Source organism: Echinops telfairi, unplaced genomic scaffold (genome assembly GCF_000313985.2).
Source record: "Echinops telfairi isolate 266 unplaced genomic scaffold, ASM31398v2 ScPeMD7_18;HRSCAF=68, whole genome shotgun sequence".
NCBI lineage: Eukaryota > Metazoa > Chordata > Mammalia > Afrosoricida > Tenrecidae > Echinops > Echinops telfairi.
This window is the reverse complement of record NW_022103915.1, coordinates 52,277,673-52,291,740: the sequence shown is the minus strand read 5'-3', so window position 1 is coordinate 52,291,740 and position 14,068 is coordinate 52,277,673. Positions and strand designations below refer to the sequence as shown.

At 46.5% G+C, this 14,068-nt stretch overlaps 1 pseudogene; it reads left to right on the top strand.

Moving 5' to 3' along the window:
- The window catches only part of LOC101647804, a 68,581-nt pseudogene extending 55,223 nt beyond the window's left edge, over positions 1-13,358 (top strand).
- Positions 13,359-14,068: the final 710 nt, after the last annotated feature.

The following is a 14,068-nucleotide window of genomic DNA, read 5'->3' as shown; positions in this document are numbered from 1 at the left end:
CTTTATGTGGTGGTGTACCAGGATCTCCAAGAGACAGTAAATTAAAGGAAAGAAGATGCTTTTAAGGTGTGCTGGTGAAGAAACCAAATGGTACCCGGTTACCCAAAGGAATAGGATCTGGGGTTTTAAAGAATGGTCTTCAAACAAGCAGCCATCTAAGTACGGCATTAACTAAATCCGCATGGAAGAAGCACACCAGCCTGTGTGACCCAAGGACTATAAGTAATAAAATCCAAATCCGATGGGGGGAATGGTATCAGAGTTTAAATGGTCCACACCCAGGTTGCAGAAGGCTATGGATGACAGTGGAAGCCCAGAATCCCTTTGCAGGTCCCCACATGGATAAAGCCTCTGGTGAAACCCCTCGGATCATAGTCGAGGGGTGTGAATAGACTTACTATCAGACAGACAGCATTGTAAAGTAGATTATGGCAGATGTAGTTAGGTTAAAATATAAAATACCCTATCTTTGATCTCACTTTTGACCCATTTTAAAGTTGTTTCAGTTTTTAATATTTTCTGCTTTCTTTTTGATCAAAACTTTTCTATGCTTTGTCTAGTCGCTGCTGTTGGAGTTTGTAATGTCTGTCTTCTTGCTTCTTGTCCGTGCTTTATATGATTGTCTTCATATGAAATCCAGAATCATAGATTCATAGAGATAGTCACTGACATTGTAATTGCCTAGGGCATGGCAGGAGGAGCACGGGGGAAATGAGGGGTAAACAACATTGCGTGGGAGAAGAAAATGTTCTGAAATTGATTGTGGTGATAATTGTTCAAATCTTCTTAATAGGATGGAATGATTAAATTGTATGATAGGTGAAGTATATGCCAACAAAACTCTTTTTAAAAAAAGAAGGTGATTGTACTGTGACAAGTACAGTAGGTACAATATGCTGAGAATTATGTACAAGTGGAGAGGAAAGAGAATAGATATTTAGTAGCATATATTACACATCTGCATGTATTTGCAGGTGTTTAATTTGTAGATATTGATTCTGGAAAAATGGAAAAGAAACTTCAAAAAAAACGTGTTGCCTATGGAGAAGGAACTAGGTAGCAAGAAAACAGAAAATAAAGGGAATTTTGTTACCGCATTTGTTTTTTATTAAAATGCACACATGTGCTCTCAATAGGTTACCTATTCACATCTTAGAATGAAAGTAGAAGAATTATAAACAAGAAAGCGGTTAGGTGATATGACGACCACTGCCTGAGTCCCAGGGCAGGAAGGAAGGTGGCCAAGATTATCAGGAGGTTTCTGCAGAGCCTTACATTTCTTTTCCCAGAAAAAGTGCAATCACTCTAGCATGATGAGTGGGTGGTGTCATTTGACCCAAGGGGTGGGACGAGAGAGCCAGCTGGTAGTTAGGGCAGGTGTGGGTGGAGGTCAGCGGTGCGCTAGAGCAGTATGAACCTTCTGTCGATTTAAGTCATGGGCAGTCCCTGAATCCCTCCCTGTAAGACTAACTAAGCCACTACTGGACAGGCAGTTACATTTGAGTTTCCGATAAATGATGAATAAAAAAAACCCCGTTAACCTGAAATTCAAATATAACTGGATAACAGGCATTTTGGACGGCAACCCTACCTCTCAGGAGTCCCCACAGACGGGTTGTGGGGGTGGAGCGGAGTAGACTGGCACAGGGGGAGCTTCGGTGGCAGAGCTGCCTGCCTCCCTTCCACACACACGGACATCAAACCTATCCGCTAATAGGAGAACCAGGCCTTTGAACCGTCCGGTCGGGTCCAACCCCCTGCTGAGAATTTACGTTTCCACCCCCAGACCTACTGACCCAGAATCTTCATTGTAACAAAATCTCCAGGTGATCCTTACAGACCTGTGATTCTTATGTGCGCAAAAGACAGATTCTGCTTACATGTATCTGGGTTCTCAGGCAGGTTCTCAGCAGAGGGTCTGAAGCCCCGGCGAGAACAGACAGCTGAGGGTGGCGTGGCAAGGTACTCCTTTGTCCAGGCGAAGTCACCGGCCAGGGCCAAAAGTAAATGGTGCTGTGTTAGGCCATCTCTGTACTCACTTCTGCCCACAAGTTACTCCTGAACAAATGTTCCAGAATGTTCTTTCCACCATTTAGAAGGAGATAGAGGGTAGAATGTTGAGCAACTGAGAGAAATGTTCACACAGTCCAGGTAATAAACATATTCCTTTCTGTAAAATACCGTTAAAGATGTTTAAGAAAGAAAGAGGGGAAAAACTTAAAAAAAAAAAAAGCCTTTAAGCTGACCTCCTGCCAAAGTACACATCAATTATACAGCTTCAGTCAGGCGGATGCTCGGGGAAGGAGGGATAATGTTACACCCAGCTGGGCACTTTGTAGTTAGCACAAATGTAATATAAAGCGCAGCAGAGTTCGTCAAGTGTCTGTCTGGATTTTCAGTTTTCATTAGTGCTATAATTAAAACCACATTTTCAGCTCTATTACCTGTAACAAGAAAGGAATGAGAAATGAGGTTGTCAAGGGCAGGCTTTTGCAGCGATTTATACTGAGGATCTGCAGGCCACAAATTGTTGGATTTGGTGTAAACCAGAGGACCGGCCGAAGGCTGCATTACAACCCATCCTGTGTGGTTTGAAGGACACGCTTGTGAGGTCACTTCCTCCGAATGGACGTCGGGCCACATACGCCTGCAGGACGAGGACCGGAAGGGCAGCGGCAGCTAAGCCTCCCCTCAACCGTAGTGACTGAAGCCACCCAGGTCCTCGAAGGAAAACGGATCCCATTAAGATCAAACCCGTTATGCATCCGCGAAAGGGCCCCAGAAGCTATCTGGCTCCCGTCCTAGACATCTGAAGACCATCCTGTCTTCCGACCTTCGTGTTTAATGGGCAAGAGAGGGCATGGTGAGAACGTAACACTGAAAGCCCTTTCCTCGCCCTGTGGCCCTCCCCCACCTGCACACCCCCACACTCCCTAGAACCCAGCTCTAGGCCACCCATCCTGACAGCCTGGCCCTCATAGAAGCCCCTGGTTATGTAAACAGTCAACAGCCTCAGCGGCCCCATGAAAGGCTGGAGTTCGGGGTCCACCCAGAGGCAGCTCAGAAGAAAGGTCTGGGGAACTACTTCCAACAAGCTCAGCCTTTGGGGACTGTGCAACAGTCCTGTGCGACGTGGTGGGGCCCTTCCTCAAACAGTTGGGAAAAGAACTACCAAATGGCCCAGCAGTCCCTCCGTTTGGTATGCACCCTAAAAAACGAAGAGTCATAGCACATACAGAGACATATCTATGCACACTCAACCTTATTGTGGCCCTAGTCACACGTTAGCGAGAAGATGGAACGACTTCAAATGCCATCAGTGGAAGAATGGTGGATGCACTTTGCCACAACGTTGTGACCCACAGTGGAAAATGAAACCATGTTAAAGAAGAATGCGAGATCTGTGAAGCACCACGAGGCAAGGATGGAATTGGAGACCCCCATGCTAAGTGAGGGAGAAAGGCGGGGCTTCTACTCCTGTCAATAGTTAGTCTCCGAAACCCAGAGGACAGTTCTTCGCTGTCCTATAGGGTCTCTGTGCGTCGGCATCAACTGGAGGGCAATGAGCTTTGAGTGATGTTATGCTGAGTGAAATGCGTCCCTCACAAAAGGATAAATATTGTATGAGACCACTGTTACTTTTAAAACCAAGAAGCAGACTTTGATGGCTACCAGGGAAGGGAGGGAAGCCAGAGCAGGCTAGAGCGCAGACAGGTGTTAACTTGGATGAAGTGGAAGACAATAGCCAACCAAACAGAGATGGGCAAAAACCAAAAGATGACAGAAACCGGGCAAGCCATTGGGAGGTTTGAGAAGTTGCCAAATACAAAATAAAGATGATGATTTACTCAGCAGAGCCTTACCCAATCCACAATAAAAATTGGACACACACACACATATTTCAGCCACTGAAAGCTTTACGTGAATCAACCACAGAAAGCCCTGTGGCGCACAGTTCCACGCTGACACTCTTGGGGGTGCTAGGAGTTGGAACCAGCTGAGCAAGCGGTTAGCTGGCTGTCTTCCAAACAGATCTAGAACCAGGGCACTTCTTACCACGATCCTAACCTCTCACCTGAATTCTGGCAAGAGTCTCCGTGTTCAAACCTCCTGTACCCCCAAACACACACACTCATACACACACCCCTCATAGCCCATTGTCAACAAAATAGCCAGATCATGTCTCTCCGGTAGCTTCCAGCTCTGTCAGAGTAAAAGCGGGAGTCCCCCAGATGGCCCGCGGAGCCCTCACCATCTGATGTGACCCTTCATGACTTCTCTAGTCGCACCTCCACGACTCAGGGCCTCTCTCTCCATTCCATAGGCGCTGGCCTCTGTGGTGAGAAACACACCAGACACACTCCTTTCTTGGGCCTTTGTACTTGCTGTGCCCTCTGCCAGGAGCTCGCATCCTCCTGTTATCTGCATGTGTTGATCTCTTTCAAAAAGCACCTTTGCCCTTCAGTGAGACCCTCCACGACCACCCTTCTTCATAATAAAGACCCCAGCACACAGCTCACCTAAGACTCCCATTTCCCTCCCCACCTGGATTCCTCTCCAAGGCCTTCGCCACCATCCATCTAGAATGCGGGCACTTTACTTCTTTATCTTCCCTCCAGTTCACCTGGGCCCACCCTTGCAAAGGTAAATTTCTTAGAGCAGAGATTTCTGTCTGTGCTTGTCCATGGCTGCATCTCATTACTTAGAACAAAGCCTGGCACATACTAGAGACCCAACAAATGCTTGGTGAATAAATGAATACAATCCAGGGATGTTTTAAGCCAGCAACAAGTGGGCCCTCCTTAGGTGAGCAATTGATCACGAGGTCCCTGAGTCACACGCATCTGTGTTTGGAGTCCCAACCCAAAGATGAGCCTCCGACAAGGGCTTGTTCTTGGGAAAAAGCCTTAAGGGAGCTGAGACATCCTTACTCACCAGGCCACCATGGGAGAATCAAGCCATAGTGGCTAACAGTTAGACTCTTCTCACCGTGTGCAAAGTGGGACACACTCCCAACAGTGACATTACCCTGACATCCCAGTCCAGTTCCTGAACAAGTTGCAATCCCCACAGCCAGTGGAAGCTTCTCGGAGGTAGATCTCCTTAGGCTCAACCCTCCGGCCGGAAGGCTCCCTTCGCCCAGTACCACCTGCTCTGGAAGCATACACAGCTGTAACTGCCAAGGATGCTTCGCCCCCTGCACACATAGATCTCACGGACCTCCAGAAGGACATCTCACTGGTCACTTCCCAAGCCCAAAGGGTAGAGGAGAATCCCATGTACCAAAGCCTGCTGCTGTGCTGAGAACTACAGGAACTGCTTCATTCTAAAATGCTGCTGGGATCCGCACTTTCCTTGAGAACAATAACAATACACTACACCATCACGTGTGCTAACTCATGACTGCGGTCTGACAGTGCCTCAGAGAGTGGGCCCTTGAAGTCAGACTGCCAGGACCCCCAGTCCCTAATCTGCCATAATAAAATACGTCAATTCTCTTAGCCTCGGTTCTCTCAGCTTTAAAATGGGATGATATAAAAAGACCAGGCTTACTAGTTGCATAGAGACTGGTGGGACCCCTGAGACTGGACCTAGTCAACCTTCAAGTTTATGGTAGACTAATCAATCACTTAAGATCAGGGGACAAGTCCCCAGCGGCAAAGGTCAGGGTTGGGGACGTAGTAGGACGGGAAGCAGGAAGCACAGGGGGAACACAGGGTAAGGACCTGGAGGGACTGCCATAGATGGGCTTAATCGAAACGTGCATGACTTGTTGATTCTGCTCTGCGGTCCTTCACCTGCTTCACAACAAAAAGTGTTTGGGGTTGTTGTTTTTTTCCGGTTAAATAAATAAAGTGAGATGATCATAATTGTGCCTGTATCACAAGGTTAGAATAAGACCAAGGTTATTTTTTTAAATGCAAGGTAGGACACCCTCAGATTGGGCATATGGCCAATGCGCTATGATCATTACTTACATTATTGTTACAATACGATCCCAAACTCTTAAAGAGTCTTTTAAAGAAGCCCATCCAGCACCCCATAGAACGTGTTGGAATCTGTTACAACACTGTGGGTTGAGTCGAGGAAAACAGGGCTTCCTGTTGGATATTGGATGAGTGAGAAGATGTCTCATAGACATTTGGAAGACTTAAATTGGATGAACTCTTGGGGGTCATCCTACCTGCGTTGTTGCTAGGTTTCTGTGGAGCAGATTCTAATTCAGTGTCAGCACACGGAACCCAACATTGCACAGCCCTTCGCCATCCTCACCAGTGTTGTCAGTACTGGGTCTACCATCTCGTGGAGGATCTTGTCTGACGCCGATCAGACGACACCAGACAATGTTCTCCGGCTGTCCGTAAGGCTTTCAGTGGCTAATCCCTCACACGTAGACGGTCTTCTACTTCGTCCTAGCATGTCCTCAGTCTGGAAGCTCCACTGAAATCTTCATACCATGAGTGACCCCGCTGGTGTTTGCAATACCTGTGGCATAGCTTCCCAGCATCACGGCAACAAGAAAGCCACCACAGGATGACAACCAGGCCGGCAAGGGATGGTTCCGATCCACAGAGGACGGTGATCTCTCCTACAACAGCCCAGAGGTGGTCACATTACTAGGTGGATTAGGTCTTAGAGCAGCAGTTCTCAACCTGTGGGTCGTGACCCCTCTGGGGGTCAAGCAGCCCATTCACAGGGGTCGCCTGATTCAGGACAGTAGCAAAATGACAGTTATGAAGTAGCAGCAAAAATAATGTTATGGTTGGGGGCGACCACCACATGAGCTGTGTGAAAGGGTCTCAGCATGAGGAAGGTGGAGAACCCCTCAGAGTGAAAGGCTGAGCTCACTTTGGGCAGATGGAGTTAGGAGGAAATTCTACACATTCTTCACGGAATACGAGAAGAGACAGTAACGAAGCAAATGCACTTACCTGCCAGGAAGGAAATCAACAGGGTGCTTTCGTAGTTCAACAAAGATGGGTGTGAACTAGCCAGAAGAGGCTAGTAGACAGGGAAACAACGAACGTGTTTGCCTAGAACTCAGGGATTGGGTCCCCTCTGGGCAGTGGGGATAGACTGCCAATGAGCATGGGGCTTCTTTTTAGGGCGATGGAACTATTTTAGAATCGGCTAGCAGAGGTGCTTGACAATCTTGCGATGATGCTAGAATCCCCTGGATAATATACTTTACAATGGTGATTTCTATGTCACATGAACTTTCATGCTATGTGAACTAGATCTGAATAAAGTCTTTTAAGATAACAATAAAGATAAAGGTGGGTGGTGACAGGCTCTATTTCAGACAGGGTAGACGAAGCAGACCGCTTCTCTGCGGAGGCTCCACTGAAGCAGTTGTCATTAGGTGCCATCGAGTGAGTTCCAACCCACCACAGAGCATTCCTGCGCCATCCACACAATTGTTCCTATGCCTGAGCCCATTGTTGCAGCCACGGTGTCAATCCATCTCATGAAGGCCTCCCTCTTTGTCGCTGCCCCTGCACTTTACCAAGCAGGATGTCCTTCTCCAAGGACTGGTCTATCCTGACAACCTGTCCAAAGATGAAGTCTCTCCATCCTTGCTTCCAAGGAGCGCTCTGGCTGTACTTCTTCCAAGACAGATTGGCGTGTCCTCTTAGCAGTCCCTGGGACTTTCAGCCCTCCGAGAAAGACTGGCTCCCTGACCAGATGGAGGGGACAAGCTCGGTGCGGTCCCTGAGTTGTCCCAGCTGGCCAGGACAGTGGGAAGAAATGTCGAGAAAGAAGCTATGCTCCAAAGCTGTCCGGGGAAGAGCCACTGATGGTGATCACTTAGCACCTTCATCACACAACGTGGCAGAGCCAACACCAAGTACAAAACACGAAAGAGCCTCAGTACCACTGGTTGAGGGTTTGCACACGTGACAAGACTAGACAGTTCAACTTAGCCGACCTGTTTATTCATCTGGAAAACTTACAAAAGGCCATATGAAAACAATCTGATGTTGGTGTCTATCCCAAAATGCACGTAGTCTAAGGTGACCAGACATTCCCGATTTTTGGCGTTTTAAAAAAGTCCTGATTTTTTGAAAGAATGCACGACAAGCTAGGGAACAGTCTCTTTGATCCATATCGACCAAATTTTTAATCAAGAACACCCCCCTACCCCGGTCAATGGTGTCCCGCTTTAGATCTGGTCACCTTTTCCATAAACTGTCTAATGATAGGGGTTTTTTTCTGCCACACCTCTTTGTCCAACAGGAGTAGCGCTGCATGTATTATTAAAACAAGAGCGCCCTCTACAGTCATGAGCTTAGATTGCTGCTGGCTTTGGAACTAGTGAAAACCAAAAAAACCTCTGCCACACCAATTCATAGTGACCCTATAGGACCCTATAGTGACCCTATAGGACAGCATAGAACGGTCCTTGTGAGTTTCCGAGATTGTAATGGTAAAGCAGAAAGCCCCATCTTTCTCCCTCGGAGCAGCTGATGGTTTCAAACTGCTGACTTTGAGAATCGTAGCCCAGCACGTAACCACTACGTCAGGGAAAACACCTGCCTTTATCAACTGTGCAATTGAAAAATTATCCTCTGAGACCATGCCAGCTATGAGAGGCCAGCTCCTTCAACTCTTTCCTGAAAACTGAGGGTAATGCGAAATGAAAATTAAATCGATAGCTTTCTTGAACAAGTGTAATGTGAAAATGAAGCGCGATCTGTCTGTACTTCAGTTAGTCTCCTACCTTAGACCAAAGGAATTGAGTGAGTGAGTGAATGAGTGAGTGAATGAGTGAGTGAGTGAGTGAGTGAGTGAGTGAGTGAGTGAGTGAGTGAGTGAGTGAGTGAGGGAAGGAGGGAGGGAGGGAGCCAGCCAACCAGTGAGCGCATTTTCTACCTCACTAGAAAATCACAAAGCTGGAACATGTGACCATCTCAAGTGTTTGGCATGGGACCATGGAGAAGGCTCCTCATTTTTTACGAGTGCTACCTTGGCGTGAAGAACACAGAAGAGGCCGGGCAGGCTCCCTGTGGCGCTGCAAGGCAGCCAGGGGCAAGGGCTGGGGAAGCAGAAGGGAAGTGCGTGGGTGGGCCCACGGGCATTCCGTGAAGTGCAGTGCACTTGCAGGAGGATGGCCTGGAGCGGAACCGTGAACAGAGAAGCAGAAACATGAAGATCTGATGTGAGAAGGAGAAAACTCCCCAGTACTCATGTGGCATTGTCCTGGGCCATCCAGGGCCATCCAACTCCAGTGCCTCAATGCCACCGAGGAGAGCTGCGCCATGGGCTTCCCAAGGCTGGCATTTTCACAAGGGCAGGCCATTAGCTCTTTTTGCCCCTGCCGCAATTGGTGGATTCCAATGACCCACCTTGTGGTGGGCAGCTGAGCATTTAACCATTGCATCACCAAAGCTCCTATAACGATTATGCAATTACTGCCCCCCCCACACACAAAAAAATCCACTGCCTTCTAATCCATTCCGACTCCTAGCAACCCTGGAGGACAGCCTAGAACTGACCCATCCGCTTTTCTAGGCTGCAAGGCATGGGAGCAGATTGCTACATCTTGCCTATCAGTCGCTCCCAGAGGGACTGGTAGGTTTGAACCGCCAAGCTTTTCAGTTAACAGGCCAGTACTTAAACACTGCACTGTCCTCAGGACTCCTCAGCCCTCCGATAGGGGTTTGTTAACAGGTAGCTTAAGGATAAATGACTGAAGCTCTTTTCCTGAGAGCAACCTGCTGCGGGCTTTGGAATGCTTCTTTTGTGCCCTTGCATTGGCTTCTGCCTGAGGTGAAAAAGTCCCAGGGGTCCTCAAACTTTTTTAATAGGGGGCCAGTTCACTGTTCCTCAGACCCGTTGGAAGGCTGGAATATAGTTTTTTTTAAAAAAACTATGAACAAATTCCTATGCACACTGCACAGAGCTTATTTTGAAGTGAAAAAACAAATGCGGCAAAAACACCCGGCGGGCCGGATAAATGTCCTCGGTGGGCCGTACGTGGCCCGCAGGCCATAGTTGGAGGATGCCTGCCCTAGCCCATTCATCACTCCCGATATACAGAGGAGCCTGCATTCACGCACACCAGAGGTGTCTGTCCCCAGAACGCTCCAGCATCAAAAGTTCTCCAAGGACTTCACTAGGATTTAGTCATGAACAGATTTAGCAAGCTAGGAAAACATGAATATTTAAGAAGGGAGGGTAGCATTTTCCCCCTATTGAAACAGAAACAAGGTATAGTATCTGAGCTGTGGAAGGTCCCGTGCAGAACCAATGAAATACTCCTATGCGTTGAATTGTGTTCCTCACCAAAAAAAATGTTGAAGTCTTAAGCCTCGGTGCATGAGAACGTGACCTTGTTTGGAAACGACCTTGTTTGAAGAGGCCACCAGTGAACATGAGGCCATGGTGGAGTAAAGTGGATCTTAATCCATGAGGATAAATCCCCCTCTAAAAAGAAGCCCAGAGAGGCACGTGATGGCGGAGGTATGCTGCAGCATCCAGCCTAGGAGCACTGAGGGTTGGTAGAGATGACGCAAAATAAGAGAGGCTCGTCAGAGGGAACATGGCTCTAGCCAGTACCCTAAATTCAGATGAATCGCTTCTAGAAATGTGAGACAATGAACTTCTGTCCCTGGAAGCCATCATAGCACTCCTGTAGGTTGTTGGTAGAGTGACGTGGTACACAAACTCCGGGCTCACTTGAACCAAGACCGTTTAAATGATTCTCAGTTTACTAGCTTCAAGCATGAGGTTGTATTCACTTCAAAGGCAGTTTGGCTCTCCTCTACTGCATAACAAACAGTTTGGCTCTCCTCTACTGCATCCACAACTGTCTGCTGGAAAGCAGGGTTTCCTCATCACTTCCCACCTTTCTCTGGTTGAATGGGCTCTGCCGGGTGGGTCTCACTGGATTATCTCACGGTGTTACAGTGAGATGTTGGCTGGGGTAGGGATGTAGCGGGGGAAGTGTTCACCTGAAGGTATAATTGGGTTGGATTTCCAGTGTGTCTCACACTCACACTGGTACTTGATACTAGATGTTGGCTGGAGCCCAGCAGAGTTCTGTGTTACCCACGAGTGGCTTTTTCATGTAATTTGGACTTTACACAACCCAGCAGCAGAGTTCCTGGAGGGAGTGTCCCGGGGCAAGAATTCCAAGAAACCCAGGTGGAGGCTGACAGATCTCTGATGACCAGGTCTTGGAAGTCATAAAATTGCTGCTCCCCCCTGGTTCTCTTAGTAAGAAAGCAGGTTATAAGACCCCAACCCAAGGGGTGGGACCTACTGAGAAGGAGCAGTCCTTCAGAGACCATCACTGGAGACTAGTTTCCAAAGAGACATCAAGATTTATCTCAAGAGATCATGATATCTTATTTCCAACTATAAAGTATCATTTTGTGCTTATTTTTATTAAAATAAGAAGTCTCAAGTTTGGAAAGTATGTATCTTGGCAACTAACCACCGACTGATGTGTTCAACAGCAAGTACTCATCGAGTGCCTATGACATACAACCCTGCACTAGGCCTTGAGGATGCACAGAGAGATAAGACATAAGCCTGCCTTCTTAAGGCTTAGAGGAACAAGCAAGGTCACGTGGGGAGAAGTGTAAAGGAGAGAGCAGCTTGTTCCCTGACAGTGGGGCAAAGGAAGGTTAGGAAATGCTTCAGCGAGAAGGGCTTTATGAGGGGATTCTTGGCAGATGAGGATAAACTTTAAACTCTTTGGCATGTGTTTGAGAAAAGGCTGGGGGCGCGGGGTGGAAAGGAAAGCGCTTCAAATGAAGCAAGTCAACAGAAACAGTGTGAGGTAGCATTGCACATATTGAAGGCACTAGAAGCATTTCCATATGGCTAAAGCACAGAAATGAGGGGGGAATTGTACATACAGGCGTGGATCTAGCATCATTGTACATAAACATGTATTGATTGGTCCACAAATTGTATTGGTTTTTCTTTTTCTCTTTAATAATAAACTACTTACTGCACAATGCTTTTGGTTTTAGCTTTCTGTTTTTGTTTTTTCTTTTAAAACTCAGAAAACGTCCTATAAAACCTCAGCTTCTCATAGAGGGTAAATGGTAACTTTGGCCAAATTCCCCCTCAACAATTGACTAAAATCAGTGCATTGGGCCCTCTGCAGATTCCCCTTCCCCCTTGTGACGTTGAGGACATCACACACACACACACACCCTTCCACACTGTCCTTTCAGTTGGCACTACTTTTTTTTTTTAAACATAAGCCTAAGAAATCTAGCAATCAAGTCAAAATGGGGGAAAATTCTGGTTTTGTTCTTAAAGAGGAGACTTATGTTCCCTTTTAACAAAACATTTCATTTGTTTAGTGAAAGTTTACATCGCAAATAATGTTTCCATGTAATCATTTCTATACATCCTGTTCAGTAACATTGGTTACATTTTCGACACAATGTCAACATTCTCACTTTTTCCATTCAGGTTGTTCTGTTTCCATTCATCTGGTTTCCCTGCCCACCCTAATTGTCTCATTTTTGCTTTAGGATAAATGATGATCCAAGAAGACTTCTATCTCTGAATTCTATTTTCTTTCTGGAAGAACTTTTGCTTGTTTAATTTTATACACAGGATAATCAAGAAATAAGAAAGTCAAGTCTGAGTGCAAAACTTCCCAATGAAAAATTATCCTGTGGATTTGGCGTTAACACACCGGCAGCCGTGGCCTAGCACTGAGCTCCCTTCAGCCTCAGACCAAGGAGTCATTGAGCGGGTGTAAGTGCAGCAATAACACGTCTTCCCAGCCCCCTGCCCCCACTCCCACCCCGCGATAGTGCCCGCCACCCCGGAAGGCCACCACCACGGTTCTTTTCCTCCCTGGATTGGGAGACACAGGGCATGGGTGGGCAGAAGCCTTTGCAGGTATCAGAAGTTCACACATCAACTACATCCGCCCACATGGCCATTATTCCTGTTCTATTAAATAGGAGCAGGACTGTGCCTTCTTGGTTTGATGTTATTGGGCCTTCACCAGATGCACAGGAGGAGGAACGTGGAATCAAGCAAGCTGCAGAAAGCCTCAAAGCATTAGTAGATGAAGAGGTGAAGAACGGAACTCCTTCTAACAGAATCATTTGGGGAGGATTTTCTCCGGGAGGAGCTTTGTCTTTATATACTGCTCTTAGCACACAGCAGAAATGAGCTCCGCTTCAGGCTTCATTTCCACAGGGTCCTAATAAAGAGATTGTGACCCTTTAGTTCCCCTTACAGTGGAAAAGCTACAAACGTTAATAGATACAGCCAATGTAACCCGCAAGACCTATGAAGACATGATGCATAGCTCCTGTCAACAGGAAATGATGGATGTCAAGGGAGTCATTGAAAAGCTCCTGCTTCCTGGGCATTGATGCCAGTAAGAGGCCTCGCACAGCAGTGCCATTACCACAGAGGAGAAACCTGTTCTGTGCCCAACTCTGAAACTACTCGTGTTGGCAGTGCTGAAATGCTTTGCAAATATAAGCCAGTGACAAACCAAACATTGCTTTCTTATGGGAAACTTACGATCTTTCATATTTCTAGATATGTACTTATATAATACGATCCAGAATATACTAGTATTAAAATAGATGAAGCAGCGAGCTTCTTCTCAAATATAATGCAGCAAAATAAGATACTGAAACCAGATATTTTTATTACATTATTTGAAATGTATTGGTATGCTTACTGGAAATTTGTTCACATATTAATGAACAGTTATGAATCATTTGTGCATGCTGTGACTTAAACCATGGATGTATTTCATAATTGCTTAGTCACCAAGCGGTATCTGTATATGCATAATGACTGCAACACAGAAAAAGAATGAGATGGTATTACACTATTTCTAATAGTAGGGATAATGCTTTTACGTGTTAGTGAAAAAGTAATAGTGTTACTTTTCTCAAGTAGTTGCCCTTTTATTTGGGGACCAGGCCTTTTTTTCTGATATCATTTTTAAAATCTTATTTTCTCCAGTAAAGAAATGTTTTTTTTCCTTTTTACCCTTCACAACAGACCAAATATTGCCTCTCTGCCATAGACATCTGCTGTTAATGAAAGCTATAATTTGACATTATAA